The following is a 19,948-nucleotide window of genomic DNA, read 5'->3' on the forward strand; positions in this document are numbered from 1 at the left end:
TATAAATATTAAATGAAGGAAGACTTTACTTTACAGGTGTAAAAGCTGAGGTTCAGAGAAGTTAAATGGCTTGCCTAAGGTTATGCATCTATAGAACGGTGGAGCCCAGAGTTCAGCTTAGCCCTGTGATTTTCCACCATGATTTTGCCATCTTTCTGTTAAACAAAGAAAATGCAACCACAGGGAAGTTGGAAACTTTCCAGACACCAGATTCTTTTATAGCCTCCAAAGCCCTGGGTGATCTGGCTTCCAGCTGCCTCCCCAACCCAATCTTCTGTCCCTCTCTCTGCCTTACTGTACTCAAGCAACGTTGGCTCCTAACTCATGCAAAAGTCTTCCAAACCTCAGAGTCATCCCGGCTCCTCTATCTACCCTGAAAACTCCACCCAGATCCCAGATGGATGGATAGCTCCTTTTCATCCATCAATTCTCAGAACTCCTCCCTGACACAGGACTAAGCCAGGTTCTCCAGGTACAGGATCACTTAACACCACCTAACTCTTTTCTATAGCACTTCTTGGAGCCTGTGACTAAAAAGTTAGTGGCTTCATTATCTGTTTGTTGCCTGAACGCATGCTAAAATGTAAGCTCCATGAAGGCAAGAGCCATGGCTGACTTCATATCCCCGTATGGTGCCGCACAATCCCCTGTGTGCAGCCCAATTCCTGGCATATAGAACTCAGTACATATTTTATGCAAGCCTGCATTGGTGGAAGAATGAATGTAATGGATGGATGGATATAATTCATAGAGGGATGGATGAAAGAATGGATGGATGGATGGATGGATGGATGGATGCGTGAATGAACAGATAGATGGGTGGATGCAATGGATGACTAGATGAATACCATGATTGGATTGAAGGGTGAATGAATGGATGGATCTTCTCTAGACTGTCTGTTCTAGGGAATTCTCCATCTCAGTTTCCTAGTTTTCAGGGTAGAATGCCTCCTGCTGCAGCTTTTGATTACTCCTCTTTCTTTGCTGACAAGACAGCCTGGTTGGATCCTACCTGGGCCCACACTGCTGGGAAAGTAGCCAAGTGACTCTAGATCAGCTTGAATGTGCAGCAGCAGGAGCTTGTGGGCTGATGTGGAAATATCCTCTCCTCAGGGAGAAGGTGGGCTCATGGCAATTATGCAGCAGAAAGGGCTGTTCAAGTAAATCTGTCTTGCACAAACAGGTTAAAGTTAAATTTGACCTGAGCCATGAATCACACTGTCAGTCTCCCATTCAACCACATCACTGAGCCAGCAACCTTTGTGAGTGCTACTATTTATATAGATACAAATATCTATATATTTATACAGACAGGGGAATGTGCGCAACTGAAGCACTCTGATTAATTGTATCCTTGGGGAGAAAGACTTTTTTCATCACTCCTCCTTTTGTGTTCAGTAAAAGCTCGTTCAAGGATGACAAGACGGGGGTCCTTGAAGGACCAGGAGTACCAGCTGTGGGAGGAAAGATCAAAGATTCATTCAGCAGACGTTTCCTGATGCCTACTCTGGGATGAGCACTGGGGAGTGGGAGTGGTTGGTGGAGGGTACAAGAATTAATACAACATGCTTTCCACCCCCATGTTATTCAACGTCTGGTGGGGCTGCTGACTGACAGGTGCAAGGATAGTGGGTGATTAAGAATTTAGACTCTAAAAATCAAATAGATGGAGATTCAAAGCCCAGCTTCACCATACACTTGCTGTGTGATTTTGGCAAGTTATTTAAAGTCTCTGAGCTCAAGTTCTCATCATTATGGGCAAAAAAAAAATTAAGTGTCTACCTTCTAGCGTTTTTGTGAGTTTCAAATAAGATAGTAAATTTTAGTAAAGCCTGGCACAGACTAAACACTCAAGGGTCACCATCAATATCATCATCATTGTCATTATAACTAACATCTTTCTAGTATTCGGTATGTGCCAGGTACAAAAAGCACTTTAAAAGTATTAATTCTTTTAATCTTCACAGCAACCCTAAGAGAGACATACTACTTTCCATTTTACAGATGAAAACAGTACAACCGAAAGAGGTTAGGTGTCTTGCCCAAGGTCACACGGTTACTACTTAATGGAGCTAGGCTTGGAGCCCAGAATAAAAACCCAGATCCAGAGAGCCATAAATCCATCCCAGGCTTTCTCTAGCACCCTTTTGGATTCTTAACTGTGTTGATCCCCCCTGGCAGAGCCTTGAGGACAGTGGGAAAACTGCTTCTTTGATCCTTAATGAAAGGCTTGGTCAGTGCCTTCTCTAGTACTGTCATTCATCACTCCTCCCTCACACCGCCTGAGCCAAAGTGAATAACAGGCAGTTCCTATAGGTACCGGACCCTCTCTTTTCCAACTAAACCATGTATTGCCGTGACAGCCTCAAAGAGCCTGGAATCTCCCACTCTACAGGCTGTCAGACTTCACCTCCTGCCTCCATAAGTTCCTGTAGCTTTGAGTGGTTCCTTCTGTCAGCTGTATCTGGTGGTGCTGTCCCTGATATCCTCCACATACTCCAAGACCCCACATTTAGGCCCCTTGGCAGGCTCCACAGAAAGTCCACTCAAAAAAAGCTTTCAACAAGATCCAGTGGTGAGTTCATGGGGAGGGGTCCTTAAGAGTTGGGATGGTGGGTGGTGGGATGGGAGACGGGGGACCAGTGTAGCCCCAACACTTGGAACAGTCTGACCAGGGTAGGCACTCCACAAATTAGTCAAACGAATTTGTGAATGCATGAACAGGCACACAAATAAGAGAAATGAAGGGAAGAAGGAAGGAGGGAAGGAAGGAAGGAAATGAAGCAGGGAAGGAAGGAAAGGGAGAAGGAAGGAAAAAATGTGTTGCCAGCACCCCACCCCGTGACCATTCCTAACTCATTTCAGAGCCAGGATATCTTCCTCTCCTTGTCTCTGTTTCTACATAACAGCAATCAACTCCTGACGCTTACAAAATGGCCTTGATCTTCAAAAACTAAAAACAGAACTATTTCTTGACTGCTGCCTCCATGGGCATTGCTTATGGATCCAAGTAAAATGAAATCCTTGACAGCTTCAATATTTTCTCCATTTATCATGCTGCTGCTTTTTTTTTTATATTATTATTACTATTTTTTATTGTACTTTAGATGAAGGTTTACAGAACTAGTTTCTCATTAAACGGTTAGTACGCATATTGTTTTATGACATTGGTAAACAACTTGTCAACACTCTCCCCTTCTTGACCTTGGGCTCCCCATTATCAGCTTTCCCGTCCCCTCCTGCCTTCTAGTCCTTGCCCCTGGGCTAGTGTGCCCCTTTAGTCTCATTTTGTTTTATGGGCCTGTCTAATCTTTGGCTGAAGGGTGAGCCTTGGAAGTGACTTCATTACTGAGCTAAAAGGGTGTCCGGGGGCCATACTCTCAGGGCTTCTCCAGTCTCTGTCAGGCCAGTAAGTTAGAATTTTGCTCTACATTTTTCTCCAGCTCTGTTTGGGATCCTCTATTGTGATCCCTGTCAGAGCAGTCAGTGGAGGTAGCTGGGCATCACCTAGTTGTACTGGACTCAGTGTTGTGGAGGTAGTGGTAGTTGTGGTCCATTAGTCCTTTGGACTAATTTTTCCTTGTATATTTGGTTTTCTTCATTCTCCCTTGCTCCCAAAGGGGTGAGACCAGTGGAGTATCTTAGATGGCTGCTCACAGGCTTTTAAGACCCCAGATGCTGCTCACCAAAGTGGAATGTAGAACATTTCCATTATAAACTATGTTAGGCCAATTGAACTAGATGTTCCCTGAGACCATGTTCCCCAAAGCCCTCAGCCCAGCAATTCAGTCCCTTGGGGAGTTTGGATGTGTCTATGGAGCTTCCATGACCTTGCCTTGTATAAACTGTGCTGGCTTCCCCAGTATTGTGTATTGTCTTACCCTTCATCAAAGTTACCGCTTATCTGTTGTCTTTTAGTGGTTTTTTTTTTTTGCATCTCCACCCCTCCCCTCCCTCGTAACCATAAAAAATTGTTTCTTTTTTTGTGTAAACCTTTTCGTGAGTTTTTACAGTAGTGATCTCATACAATATTTCAGCTTTTGTGATTGACTTATTTCACTCAACATAATGCCCTCCAGATTCGTCCACATTATGAGATGGCTTCATAGATTCATCATTGTTCTTTATCATTGCGTAATACTCCATTGCGTGTATGTACCATAGTTTGTTCATCAGTTCATCTGTTGATGGGCATTTAAGTTATTTCCAACTTTTTGCTATTGTGAACAATGCTGCAATGAACATGGGTGTGCATATGTCTATTCATATAACAACTCTTATTTCTCTAGGATGTATTCCTAGGAATGAGATTGCTGGATCACATGGTATTTCTATTTCTAGCTTTCTAAGGAAGTGCCATATTGGTTTTCAAAGTGGTTCTATCATTTTGCATTTCCTCCAGCAGTACGTAAGAGTTCTGATTTCCCTGCAGCCTCTCCAACTTTTGTTATTTCCTGCTTTTTTGATTCGGGCCAGTAATGCCAGATAGAGATGGAATCTCATTGTGGTTTTGATTTGCATTTCTGTAATGGCTTTTTTTTTTTTTAATGGCTAGTGATCCACAGCACTTCCTTATGTGTCTGTTGGTCACTTTAATGTCTTCTTTGGTGAAGTCTGTTCATTCCCTTTGCCAATTTTTTAATTGAATTATTTGGTTTTTTGTTGTAGAGGTGTTGGATTTTCCTGTAGATTTTAAAGATTAGACCGGTGTCTGATTTGTAATAGCCAAAAATCTTTTCCCTGTCTGTAGGTTCTCTTTTTACTCTTTTGGTGAAGTCTTTTGATGAGCGTGTTTAATTTTTAGAAGATTCCGGTTATCTAGCTTATCTTCTGGAGTTCGTGTGTTGTTGGTTATAGTTTGTATCCTGTTATTGCTATGTAGTAGGGCCTCTAGTGTTGATCCTATTTTTTTCTTCTATGAACTTTATACTTCTTGGCTTTATATGTAGCTCTTTGACCCATTTTAAATTAGTTTTTGTGTATGGTGTGAGGTATGGGTCCTGTTTCATTTTTTTGCAGATGGACATCCAGTTTTGCCAGCATCGTTTGTTAGAAAGACTGTCTTTTCTGCATTTGATGGACTTTGGGCCCTTGTCAAAGACCAGGTGACTATAGGTGAATGGATTTATATATGGGTTCTCAATTCTGTTCCATTGGTCGATGTATCTTCTATTGTACCAGTACCAGGCCGTTCTGACTACCATAGCTGTATAGTAGGTTCTGAGGTCAGGTAGTGTGAGTCCTCCTTTATTCTTCTTCAATAGTCATGGTGCCACTTATTGTTCCAGTTTTGAGAATTTTTATTTTCTTTATGTTGAGGTGTAATCCATAATGAAAGTATATTGCTTTGGGCAAATCTGCTGCAAAAGACGTCTTTAAAGTGTTAAAAAACAAAGTTGTCACTTGGAGGACTAAGGTGTGCCTGACCCAAGCCATGGTATTTTCAATCGCCTCACATGCATGTGAAAGCTGGACAATGAATAAGGAAGACCAAAGGAGAATTGATGCCTTTGAATTATGGTGTTGGCAAAGAATATTGACTATGCCACAGACTGCCAGAAGAACAAACAAAACTGTTTTAGAAGAAGTACAGCCAGAGTTCTTCTTGGAAGCAAAGATGGTGAGACTTAGTCTCAAGTACTTTGGACATGTTATCAGGAGGGACCAGTCCCTGGAGAAGGATGTCATGCTTGGTAAGGTAGAAGGTCAGCAAAAAAAGAAAGACTCTCAAAGAGATGAATTGACACAATGGCTGCAACAATGGGCTCAAACATAGCAACGATTGTGAGAATAACGCAGGATGGAGCGGTGTTTCGTTCTGTTGTACCTAGGGTTACTATGAATCAGAACTCGCTTGACAGCACCTAACAGCAACAATAACAAGAACTACCATTAAAAAAAAACCCAAACCACTGCCGTTGAGTCGATTCCAACTCATAGCCACCCTGTAGGACAGAGTAGAACTGCCCTGTAGGGTTTCCAAGGAGCACCTGGCGGATTCGAACTGCCAACCTTTTGTTAAGCAGCTGTAGTGCTTAACCACTATGCCACAAGGGTTTCCACATGCCCCAGCAATTCCACTCCTAGATGTATACCCAAAAGGCTTATATACCAATGTTCATTGCAGTGCTATTCACAATAGCCAAAAGGTAGAAACAACTTAAATGCCCAACAACAGATAAATAGGTAAACAAAATCTGGTACATACATACAATAGAATACTCCTCAGTCAGTAGAAGAAATGAAGTTCTGATACCTGCTACAATATGGATGGCGCTTGAGGACATTATGCTGAATGAAATAAATCAACCACAAAAGGACAAATACTGTACGACCTCACTTATATAAAAAGACAAGAAAAGGCAAATGTATAGAGACCAAAGTTTATTAGTGGTTATCAGGGATGGGAGGTAGGGTGTAAAAATTGGCATGCAGGCAGTGTCTGACCTCCTCCAACCCCACAAGGGGGAAGGAGAACCAGGATCAACTGCCCAAGGCTGATTCCTAGGAGGCGAAGGTCAGACATGCTTCCTTTCTCCGCCATTTTTACCAGCTCTGACACCAGCTGTTTCTCCCACAGCACTCTCTACAGAGTTTGATAATTCACTGCAACGGCCACACAGAAATCATAGACCGTACTCTCAATTATGAGATTTATTAGGGAAGTAACTGTTATAATTCAGGGTCAAAAATACTCAGATACAATTCTTCCACCGAGCTAGTCTCTTTCCAGCTGTGCTCTGATGCACACCTCTCCCTCGCCCTCAGTATCTGTCCAAAGGCATTCAGTTTTCTCTCTCCATGGGCGGGGAAGGCCACTGCACTGTCTCCTGCTGCCAGGTCTCTCCTGCTGGCTTCCTCCTTCCTTGGTGGTGGGGAGCTCCTTCTCTCTGCCCTGGACTTGGCTCTCTTTGCTTTAAGGCAAAACTGACTAATCCCCTTGGTAGGACATAATTACCCTATCACATAATCACCTGGGTGGGACTTACAAGATCATGGCTAGAAAGGACACACACAAAGGTAACTGCACCGCAGAGGGAGAAAGGGGAGGTTAACGGTAATGGAAAAAGCACAGTAAATAAGGGTAGGGTTGCACAGCTGATTATTGCAATTGCTGTCAATAAGTTATACACCTGTTAAATGCTGAATTGGCAAAAGTATAACAGATGTAATTACAACAATGACAAAAAAGAGTAGCTGCTGAGGCCGCTTATGTACACCCAAACATGGGATTTGATTCTTTGGTTTGGAGGTTTAGGGTCAAGGTTTCATGGGACATGCCAGTTAATCGGCCTAATGTGTTTAGTGATTCTGTTCTGCCTCCTAGATTGTTGTGTAGTGCCTGGGGTCTTAAAAGCTGCAAGCGGCCATCCAAGGCACAACAGTTGGTCTCTATTTGCCTGAAGCAACAGAGGAAGAAGCAGAGTCAAAAATAGGAGGAGGATATGGAATATATGGCTAATTTTCTCCATAAACAACTGCCCCCTTTGCTGTGAGAATAGAACTGAATGGTGCCAGCTACCATTACTGAACATTTTGATCAAAGATTCTATAGGTGTATCCTAATCAAAACGGAGGAAATGCAGAACAGAATTTCAAGTTCTCATGGACTCCAGACTTTCTGGAGCCATGGAGACTAGAAAAACCCCTGAAACCACTGCCCGGAGATAATCTTTAAACCTTAAACCAAATATATCCCCCGAACTCTTCTTAAAACTAAACAGTAGTTTAGCTTAACTAGCAAAAAATGTCTGCCTTGAGCATTATGCTCTTTGAAGAACTATCTATATGGGATCAAATGGACAATAGCAACTGGAAAAATTAGTTAGGAACCTTAGGGGCAGTGAGTTTATGTTAACAGGGGAGGAACAATTCAGAAAAGGAGGGTGAGAAAGGTTACACAACAGAAGAACACCATCAATGTCACAGAATTGTACATGTAGAAACTGTTGAATTGGCGTATGTTTTGCTGTGTATATTCTCAACAACAACGAAAGACATGGCTTTTGGAGTCTCACCCTCCATTCACCCCAATGCGTGTATCGACCTATTTCAAACAATGACAGGGCCCTCCTTAAGACAAACCATGCCCAGGTCTCACCCCAGTCCAACAGAAAAAAAAAAAAAAAATCTGTGGAGGTGGAACCCAGGCATTGTTATTTTTTTATGCCTCCTCCCCCCACCACACTCCACAACCACTGCCACTCCGCTCTCGTGGTTAATGCTCCCTAACCTCTTCCATCTCACCTTCCTCCAGGAAGCCTTCCCTGCCTTTGTTCCCCAACCCGAGTTGGGCGCTCCTCCTCTGAGCTCACGCAGCACACTGTACATCTACTCTGTCAACACTTATTTCCTGCGTGAAATTCGCTTACTCTCTCTCCCCCTCTGAACCTTGACTTTGTTAATCAGGCTGTGTCTTATTACCTGCGGGCATCCCCAGAGCCTAGAATGATACCACATTGTAAAAGAGAGTAATAACTGTGGAATATATGAATGAATTGAACATTGAGGACGCTTCCAGTTTTTTATTCTTATAAATAACATTGAACATCTCATTAATATGCCTTTTCCTGTGTTTTAGAATATATCCCCCAGAAATAGGCCTACTGGGACAAGGACATAAACATTTGTGTGTTTCTTGCCATAGGCCTATAAGTGTGTCACTCTGCACTTTTCCCTTACTCCTTCCTAGTAAGACTCTGAATGTCTCACCCACAGAGTTTGGACAAGACTGACTCTCAATCCTTTGAGTATGTCCCCGCCTTAGTCCAATTAGGATATCGCTCACTCTGTCTACACGCCTACACACATGCGCACGTGCATGAGCATACACACAGGGATTGGGTCAGGGATAATCACGTGATCAAAGCCCAGCCAATCAGGGCCAAACAGGCTCAGCTTTTTTTTTTTTTTTTTTTTCCCCCACTCTCACAAAAATGCTGTAAGTCTGCATCCACTCTATGGCAATGGGTTTGATTTCGGTTTTGGTTATCGGGAAAATGTATCCTTATGACTAGAGTCTGAAAACCTACAGCCCTGGTGCTAATGGGAGCCATTTTGTGGCCATGAGAGGAGAGCTTGCCCCTTGCTGAGGATCAGGGCAGTCTTCACCCTGCAGAGAAGAAAAATACAGAAAGAAAAACTGATCGTGGTCACATTGCTGCTGGATTAAGCCCTACATGAAGCTGGACCTACCTTTCAGCTTTTCAGTTATGTAAGGAAGCTTTTCAGTTATGTTAGTAAATTTTCTTTCTTGTTTAAGCCACTTTAAGTTGCATTTTTGTTTTTACTTTCAAACACAAGCATCCTAATTCGTGTATTAACCTCTTGCCGTCGAGTTGATGCCAACTCATAGTGACCCTGTAGAACGGAGTAGAACTGCCCCATAGGGTTTCCAAGGAGGGGCTGGTAGATTTGAACCGCCGACCTTTTGGTTCACAGCCGTAGCTCTTAACCACTGCGCCACCAGGGTACTCCATGCTGTCAAATTGCTTTTCAAAAGAATTAACATTTTTAACTATGTTGAAACCTCCTCCCTGCAGTGGCTGTGGTCTTTCAAAAATAAATCACGAGGACTTTATTCTGAGACACCTCTGAGTGAGTTCAAACCATCGACCTTTTGTTTAGTAGTGAAGCGCGTCATCATTTACACCACCCAAGGACTCCTAGTTGAAAATGAGAGAAACATATAAATCAAACTAAGGTAAGAAATGTATTTGTTCATATAATTAAAAAGCAAAAGGTTCTCACTTAAGGAACAACTGGATCCAGGGGTTTGATAAGTGTCATCAGGAATCCGTCTTGCTACATCTCTTGGCTCTGCTTTCCCTTAGTTGGTTTCATCTCATGCAGTGAAATATCCCTAAGTGCCTTTGCCACAGAGTAACAAAGATGGACACTGCAGCTCTTGACATGCATGGTCCTTAGTGCATATGCCTCTAAAAAGAGAGTTGCTTTCTCTAAACCTGAGAGATTTGTCAAAATCCCAGGGATGGCCTTCATTGGCCCAGCTTGATTCACGAGCCCAGCTGGTACTCTAATGACATGGCTTGCCCAGGAGATCCTGGGGAGATGAAAAGCTCATGTCTACTACAGGGATCATACCCCACATGCCATTTCATTCTCTTTTTTCAATTGACTTTATATCCATGCCAAAGAGCACGCTTCCAACAGCATCATTTTGAAGGACTTCTTTGTAGTCCTATGAGTGGATGTACCATTATTTATTTAAGTCCCTCTTGTTGAACATTTAGCTTATGTCCAATTTTTCACTGCAGCAATCAGCACAGTATGCCTTTTAACTAAATCTTTGCAAACACCCATTATATGCTATTTCCAGATATGGAATTGTGAAGCCAAAGATTATGCATGTTTTCAATGCTTTTGATGCTCTTTGTCTTCAAGAAAAGTTTTAACAATTTATACTCCCACCTACATGATTTAAGAGCTCTGATTCCCTCCACCCATATCCATACTGATTATTAACACTTAAAAAAAAAAATCTTTGCCAGATAGACAAAATGATATATAGTGGCTTTAATTTGCATTTCTTTTATTGTTAGTGAGGCTCAATGAGTTTCGAATCCTAGCATACAAATTGCATCTCCTGGTAGAGAAGCAAAATGCCTATAAGAATGGACTGGCCCCGGGTCCACAGCCCTGAGGTCTTGAGAAGCAGTGGAGAGTAACAACAGCATTAATTATAATGCTAATTTAAATACTAACGATAGCTCACGTTGACAGAGCATTTATTGTGGAGCAAGCATTGTTGCAGCTCACTTCGCTCACCACCATATTTAGCCTCCTTGGACATCGTATACGTAACCCCACCCATTAGGGCTCCCTCTTGTAGACCTAGGAGTCCCAGGGTGGTGCAAATGATTAAACACTTGACTCCTAACCAAAAGGAAAGTAGTTTGAATCCATCAGAGGCACCTTGGAAGAAAACCTGGCAATCTCCTTCTAAAAGGTCACAGCCATTGAACCCTATGGGGCAGAGCTACACTCTGAAACATGAGTCAGAATTGATTCGACAGCAACTCGTTCTCTAATAGACCCAGACGTTAGAGCTTTGCTCAGACTCCAGTTTCTAGCTACAAAGTCCACCCTCATGATTTCTGCAAATCCCCAGGGCTTTTCTTTACTGTATCCTCTGCAGGGATGTCTCAGGTTCACCCTAGCTACCTGGCCTCTTCACTTAGTCTTCCTAGCACTCTACTCACGCCAAGCATTTTGTGAGTTTTATCAGCTTGATACAGATTTGGGAGCCACAGGGAGCAGGCAGGTGGCATACTGTATACTGTCTGACTAATTCTGTCCTTTCTCTTCTTCTCCCTCCCTCTCAGGAGCAAACCACATTCCTCTCCCAGTCTGTAGAGCAGAATAGAAATAGCCTTTGCTGGTTTAAACAGGTTTTCATAGGTGCGGGTGTATGTCTCTCGCCCTCCTCTGGCCCATCAAAGTATTTTTTTTTCCCAAACGAAGACCAAAAACTATATGGGAAATAAAATGTTCTCTCTGGTTTTTAACATCTATGGGATAGGGAGCTATTACTGCCCCATTTTGTAGATGAGAAAGCTGAGGCTAAAAGAAAAAGAATAATTTGTCTGAGGTGCTACACTTATAAATTGGTCTAAGAAATCCTAAGGAGAACGCTACTTTAATCACGAGAACTACCTACTTTCCCTAAACTTACAGCGTGTCTTCTTGCCCCCGTGCCTTCCCTCTTACTGTTTCCTGTGTCTCTCATTGACTGCAGCACAGTTCCCCACTGTCCCAAAGTCCAGTGTGCAAATAGACCACATCCCCATCTTTCAGTCTCTGAAACAGAGCTTGGCACGTGACAGCCAGGGAAGTCAGCCACAGACACATACCCATGCCATCATGAAAGATAAGACCGTCATGACCTCAACACTGCCCCCTCCAGCACTCTCCTTTCAAACAAGTCTAGAGTGGAGCCCAGATACCCAGGACACTGGTAAGGATCAGCTTGTTCCAAGGCTGACGCTGACTCATTCACCCAGGCACCTTTCCATTCTCTTAGCTCAGGCAGTTCCTGTTGCAGAGCTGAAAGGTCTCCTCTGCCTCATTGTGTGCTGTTCTTGGGGGCGGGGGCTTTGGGTAGATTGCTGAACAGTAATTATGCTTATTACTGGTTAGGATTTCAGAAACCTTCTCTGTTTGCTGAGTGCATTCATTTCCAGCCCTTCCCATCACTCATTCTTTCTGACAGCCCCATTTTGCAGGTGGAAAAACGTGCAGATAGAGAACAATGCAGGAAAGTTGAAATAAAAAAAAAAAAGTTAAAAGATGGAACGAGAGATTCGTGATGACATTGTTGTTGTCCACAGAGTTCCCAAGGCTGAGCGCTGGACGTCTCAGTTATGAGAGCCAGTAAATTCTCCTCTTTACTTAAACCAGTTGGAAGCAAATTTCTCTCACTTGTAAACAGAAAGCTTATGACTATTATGCCTCTCATATGTGGTGCCCTTTTAAAAACACAAATCTTCTTTATTATATTTAGTTTGTTTTACAAAATGCAGGCTCGTTTTAGAAATTGAAACCATAATAAACTATATAAGGTATAGATTTGGGGTTAAGCATAACCAATGGAGCATATAGGCTTACCTCTTTCAAACTCCCATATAATTAAAGATATGAAAGAGACAACTATAAGGATAAAGAGAATGGGAGAGAAGACAACAGCAATAAAACATCAAAGCTACTAAGCAAATGGACAAATGGTAGCTGACTTAGCAGACCTGAGAAAGCTGAGATCTCTGTAGGTAATGGAGAAGCAGAAAACCTACCTAATTTATGCTTTTTTTTTAACCAGTAGCTGTTGAGTTGATTTCCATTCATGACAACCCCATGTGTCTCAGGGTAAAACAATGGTCCATCAGGTTTTCAATGGCTGATTTTTTAAAAAAATAAATCACCAGGGCCTCTTCTGTGAAGCCTCTGGGTGGACTGGAACCTCCAACCTTTCGGTTAGTAGCTGAACACATTAACTGTTTGTACCACCTAGGCATACACTAAACCAAAAAAAAAAAAAAAGTACCATTGAGTCTATTCTGATTGATGCCAATCCCTGTGTGTAGAGTAGAACTGCTCCACAGGCTTTTCAAGGCTGTAACCTTTCGGAAGCAGATTGCCAGGTCTTTCTTTCGAGGTACCTCTGGGCGGATTCAAACCTCTAACCTTTTGGTTAGCAGCCAAGTACATTAACTGCACTACCAGAGGACTCCAATTTATGCCGTGGATCTCCCAAGAGGCTCAGGAATTGGAGATGCCATGTGTTGTTTAAAATAGGGTGCAAGTAGGGTTGGAAACAGAAGGCTGCTAAAACTCTGTAAAAGTTGCAGCTAGGCCTCTGGACAGAAGATTGGAGGGTGTTCTTTCTGGAGAGCCTGAAGCAAGAGATTTTAGCCTTGGGGGGATTCCATCTAGAAACCAGGGCGGGGCTGATTTAAGAGGATGGTACAGCCTGGAGGCTGGAGCCTCATTCCCCTCTCTGCTCCGAGAGAGCTAGGCTTTTACCCCACTAGGCAGCCAACTAGAGGATTCCTCCCTGGAAAGAATGAACAGCCCAAGAGGAAAGGCCCACAGACACTCCCTGCAGGGCTTCCCCCAAATAAACAGCCCAGCCAGATCACCTCATAATGAAGCCCTTTCCCAGCCAAGCCCTTTTTCCTAGGCTTTTATTAACATGTGTAACAGCTCTAAGAGGAGGAATGTTGCAGTTACACACACTGCTCTGCAACTTGTTTTTTTAATTTAATTATGTGTTATGGACACAGCCCACCTGTATACGTATAAGTCTTTGTGTGCAGTAGACATATACATACGGGGAACAGAATATTCCCATCGTCTCCAAGTTTCACCTTATTGTTGTTAGTTAATTCCAGCTCTTGGCAACAGCACATGGTACAGAGTAGAACTGCTTCATAGGGTTTTCATGGCCATAATCTTAACAGAAGCAGATTGCCAGGCCTTTTCCTCCACAGTACCACTGGTAGGTTCAAACTCCCAACCTTCAGGTTAGCAGTCGAGCAAAAACATTTGCGCCACCCAGGGATCTTAAGTATCACTCTTGTTGTTGTTAGGTGCCATTTAGCCAGTTCCAACTCATAACAACGCTATGTACAACAGAATGAAATACTGCCCAGTCCTGGGCCATCCTCACAATCATTGTTATGCTTGAGCCCATTGTTGCAGCCACTGTTTCAAATCATCTCCCTGAGGGTCTTCCTCTTTTTCACTGACCCTCTACTCTACGAAGCATGATGTCCGTCTCCAGGGACTGGTCCTTCCTGATAACATGTCCAGAGTACCTGAAATGAAGTCTTGCCAGCCTTGCCTCTAAGGAGCGTTCTGGCTGTATTTCTTCCAAGATAGATTTGTTCGTTCTTCTGGCAGTCCATGGTATATTCAATATTCTTCACCAACATCATAATTCAAAGGCACCAATTCTTATTCAGTCTTCCTTATTAATTGTCCAGTTTTCATATGCATATGAGGCGTTTGAAAACATAATGGCTTGAGTCAGGTGCACCTTATTCTTCAAGGTGACATCTTTGCTTTTTAACACTTTAAAGACATCTTTTGCAACAGATTCTCCTAATGTAATGTGTCATTTGATTTCTTGACTGCTGCTTCCATGGAGATGCCCTGGTGGCGTAGTGGTTAAGAGCTCAGCTGCTAACCCAAACATCGGCAGTTCAAATCCACCAGCCGCTCCTTGGAAACCCTATGGGGCAGTTCTGCTCTGTCCTATAGGGCCACTATGAGTCAGAATCCACTCAATGGCAATGGGTTTGTTTGTTTTGGCTCCCATGGGCTTTGACTGTGGATCCAAGTAAAATGAAATCCTTGGCAACTTTTAATATTTTCTCTGTTTATCATGATGTTGCTTATTGGTACCGTTGTGAGGATTTTTGTTTTCTTTATGTTGAGGTATAATACATACTGAAGGCTGTGGTCTTTGCTCTTCATCAGTAAGTGCTTTGAGTCCTCTTCACTTTCTGCAAGGAAGATCGTGTCATCTGCATATTGCAGATTATTTACAGAAGGAAGCGGTTGGCTTTCCAGTGGAGAAATCTGGTGGATACTGTTTTAACCAAGGGATCACATTTGGAGATCCTGGTGACGTAGTGATTAACTGCCATGACTGCTAACCAAAAGGTCGGCAGTTCGAATCCACCAGGCACTTCTTGGAAACTCTATGGGTTTGGTTTGGTTTTTTAATGAGGGACAAACTGATTTCTTATGTGATGTGCTAAGAAGACACAACAGCACTTCTGAGTTATTTCCACCAAAATTGCAACTCCGGAATCTAACTATGAGGGAACAATCAGACAAATCTAAAATGTGAGATGGTCTACTAGAAAACCCAGAAACCCAGTGCCGTCAACTCTTTGAAAATGTAAATATTGTGAAAAAAAAAAAAAAAAACAACTGAGGAACTCTTCTAGATTAAAGGTAACTAAAGAGTTATGACAACCAAATGTAGTACCTGCTCCTGGATTGAATCCTAGATTGGAAAGAAACTAGCTAAAAAGGACTTTAGGGGGACAATAGGGGAAATTTGAATATAGAATGTTGTAGTGGGTGAATTGTGCCCCCCAAAAAGATACAACCCCCCGGGACCTGTGAACGTGACCTTATTTGGAAATGAGGTCTTTGCAGTTGTAATCAAGTTAAGATGAGGTCATACTGGATTGGGGTGGGCCTGAAATCCAATGACTGGTATTTTCATAAGAAAAGGAGAGGACACACAGAGACCTAAAGGAGACAAAAAGAAGGCCATGTGAAGACGGAGGCAGATTGAAGTGAGGAAGGTACAAGTCAAGAATGCAAGGATTGTCAGCAACCACCAGAAGCTAGGAGACGGGCAAGGAAGGATCCTTCCCGAGAGCCTTCTGAGGGAGCATGACTCTGCTGACAGCTTGATTTCAGACTTGTAGCCTCCAAAACTGGGAACTGTGAAAGGATACATTCTATCATTTTAAGCCACCCAGTTTGTGGTAATTCGTCACAGGAGCCCTAGGAGACTAATACAAATGTATGTTAGATGACAGTATTCTCTACTGGTGAATTTTCTGCGTGGGATAATGTCATTGTGGTTTGTGTAGGAGGAGGCCCTTGTCCACATACTGAAGTATTTAGGGGCGATGTGTCCTGCTGTCTGCAACTTACTCTCAAATAGTTCAATGAGAGAGAAAAAAGAAATCAACTGTGGCAAAATGTTAAAAACTGATGAATCTAGGTAAAGAATATGAGTGTTCATTGTACTATTCTTGCAACTTTTCTAATGTCTGTAAAACTATCTGTAAGAAGTTTGAACTTTTCAAAATAAAAAGCCTGGGGGATAAAAGATTTGCACCCTGGAGTCTGATCCACCTCTGGGGAAGTGACTCAACTTCTTCAAGTGCCATTTCCTCCTCTGTAAAAAGGTGGTAATAATAGAGCCTACCTCATGAGGTTGTTGAGAAAATTAAATGAGATAATGCCTGCAAAGTTCGTATCATAGTTCCTGATATAGTAAATGTCAACTGTCATTATCATGTACCTCATTCTCTTTAATGGATGCATAATTCCATTATCTTGAGCTTCTCTTGATTTGGCAGGAAAGTCATCACCCGGTTAATGAGCTCTGCTATTTTCTTGTCAGTGCAAGATAAGGCAGTCACAGTTTGTGCTGCCTGCTGTTGACTGGAGCAGAGAGAGGTCTTGGTCTGACTCTTGGATTTGGATGCCTGACTGACGATTTAGACCACCTTCCCTACCTCGTATGGGTAGTAGAACACCCTTCTCTGTGTAGAGCTCATCCAGTGTGATTTGAGTTGTGTTAACTCTGCTTCCTCAGTCTCCATAAGGGTGACCACTGACCTAGGCCTGAACAAAGTTCTCTTTTCTTCAAAGTGGTTACTTTAAGGATAAGCACCATCTCAGGCTCATCTCCAGTACCTTCTATGAACCTGAAATACAGAAATGAATAAAGCCAGCCCTACCCCAGAAGGTCCCTCAATCTAAAAGGGGAGACAAATGATACGCAAATACAGCTCCCTAGTACCCCAGAAGTACCCAAAAAGGGATCAGTGCTTTTTCATTTCTCTATCATTTCTTCAAATGAGGCACCAAAATTGAACTTGTCAGAAACCTGCTTTATCTGTAAGGGCAGAGATTTAAGGTTCCCTCCAAAACACCTGCAAAGGGCAACTCCTCTCCCCCTACCCCAATTATCACTTGTTTCTCATCAACCCCGTTTCCTAGGGAGACATAATAGATGTGAGATGGTACTGGATGATAATGTCAGGGAGCCAGCACTATTAAATAACCTCTGGAAGTCCCAGAGCTTAATGACAGTGCTTTTCCTTTGAACTCCTAACTACTTCTTCTTTTTTTTTTTTTTAAGCACTTGCCAGCGATTTCATTTTATTGTGTTCAGACCATGCTTTGACGCAAGTAGGATAAATATAATCATATAATACGTAATTATATAATCAAATATAATCGTATCCATCCCTCTAATAGCAGAGTGGGTGGTGCAGTGTCATGGAGAAGAGCGCGGGCTCTGGCGTCAGATGGCCTGAATTCAAATCATGCTTCTGCCAATTAGCAACTTTGTAACCTTGAGCCAGTGACTCTGCATCTTTGAGTCATCTGTAAAATGGGGATAAAAAGTACTTAGCTTCTGGCACTGTGGTAATGCTCAAATAAAATAATGAATGCAATTGCAAGACCTAGCACATAGTAAGTACTCAATAAATATTAGCTATCACTACAGACAGTCCAGTGGTGACAAAGGTAGACAAACAATTATGGAGAACTGCTGGGCAGAAGCATAGTGCTAGGCATATAGGCAGAAACAATGAAACAGGAAAATTATTCTTGCTCTTTAGGATCTTACAGCTAGGCTGGGGAAAGGGGATAAAATGCAGGGGGGAGTGAAACTACAATACACACAATAAAAAAGATGTCTCAAGGTGGCACAGATGCTCAGATACACAGTACAAGCAATCTGAGACAGCTCCACAGGGTGAGGATGGGACTAATTCATCCCTGGGGTTGGGAGTCAGCATAGAGCCAAGCCTAAGGAAATGCACAGGAATGACCATATAAATGTTTAAATAGTCAGAATGAGAATACTTATTAAAGATCAATGTGGTTTAAAAGCTCACAGTGTTAGGGGTGATGGAGTGATCTGGTCTAGAACATTGGTCTGTCTGGTGCCAAAGCTCTTGATCTTTCTGTGACACCCCACTGCCTTCATTCATTTATCTCTTAATCTCCACAAGTTCTGAAGCATAGTTGGTGCTCACTCCATATCAGTGGAAAGGATAGAAGGATGGGTGGATGGTGGGTGGATGGTGGAGAGATGGATGGATGATAGGTGGTAGATAGATGAACGGGTAGTGGAAGAATGGGAGGATGGTGGATGGTTTAGATGGATGGGGGATAGATGGATAATGGATGGTGGAAAGAGGAATGGGTGGTGGGTGAATGGGTTGATGGTAGGTAGATGAACAAAGGCACAGGCTTGCTTCCTACTTAAAGGCTTGTGAAATATAACTTATAGATTAGGCAGCAGTCCAGGTTGAAATAAGAATGAAGACACAAACACATATAGGCAGGTACCTTACAAGCTCAGTTACTCATTGTTTGTAGTAGCATCTAACATCTATTGAGTACTTACTGTGTGCCAGAGCCTGGGCTAAGCACCTTAGAGAGATGGTTTCCTGGAATCTTCATGAAATCCTATGAGTTCATTACTATACCCATAAGGAAACTGGAGCCTAGAGAGGTACATCTCCAAGCAACATAGCAAATAGCTGTCAGAATCAGAACTCAGAGCCAGGCTGCTGAACTCCAAGCTAATACTCTTAACCTCTGCACTAAATTGCTGTGATGGGCCTTTTTCTTCAGAGAAGAAGTTCGTAATGCCAACCAGGAGTCAGAGATTTTTTCCCAGGGAAGGAGACACCTGAGCTGAGTTTTAAAGGATAGGCGAAAGGGGGCTTTAAGTAGAAAGAATAAAGACCCTAGTACTGTGGAGCTGTAACAAGTCCTTCATGCATGTGAGAATGAAACAGGAAAAAAGACAAAACTGGAGAGGCAGTCTGGGACCAAGTCACAGGGGCCTGGAATGTCACATAAAAAAAAAAAGTAATAGTAACAATAATAGTAATAATGGCAGCTAATACTCTGAGTCAGGCACACTGCTAAGTGCTTGTGCTTGTATCATCTCATTTAATCCTCTCAAATATGTGAGAGAGTTGCTACTATTAGCCCAACGGTGCATCTGAAAGATTCATAACTTACTGAAGGTCACTGTCTTAGTCATCTAGTGCTGCTGTAACAGAAATATGACAGGTGGATGACTTTAACAAAGAGAAATTTATTTTCTTACGGTCTAGTGGGCTAGAAGTCCAAATTCAGGGCGTCAGCTCCAGGGGAAGGCTTTCTCTCTCTGTTGACTCTGGAGGAAGGTCCTTCTCATCAATCTTTTCCTGGACTAGGGACATCTCTGCACAGGAACCCTGGGTCCACAGATGTGCTCTGCTCCCGGTGCTGATTTCTTGATGGTATGAAGTCCCCCTGTCTCTCAGTTCACTTCTGTCTTTTATATCTCAAAAAATATTGGCTCAAGACACAGTTCAATCTTGTAGATTGAGTCCTGCCTCATTAATATAACTGCTGCCTATCCCACCTCATTAATATCACAGAGGTAGGATTTACAACACATAGGAAGATCTTTTTTTTTTTTTTTTTTTAGGAAGATCACATTGAAATGGAGAACAGCCACACAACACTGGGAATCATGGCCTAACCAAGTTGATATATATGGGGCGGCGGGGGGGGAGGCGGGGAACCATTTGATCCATGACAGCCACACAGCTACTAAGTGGCAAAGCCAAGACTTGAGCCCAGATCTCTCTGACTCCAA

The sequence above is a fragment of the Elephas maximus genome, chromosome 25, assembly GCF_024166365.1.
Source record: "Elephas maximus indicus isolate mEleMax1 chromosome 25, mEleMax1 primary haplotype, whole genome shotgun sequence".
Lineage (NCBI taxonomy): Eukaryota > Metazoa > Chordata > Mammalia > Proboscidea > Elephantidae > Elephas > Elephas maximus.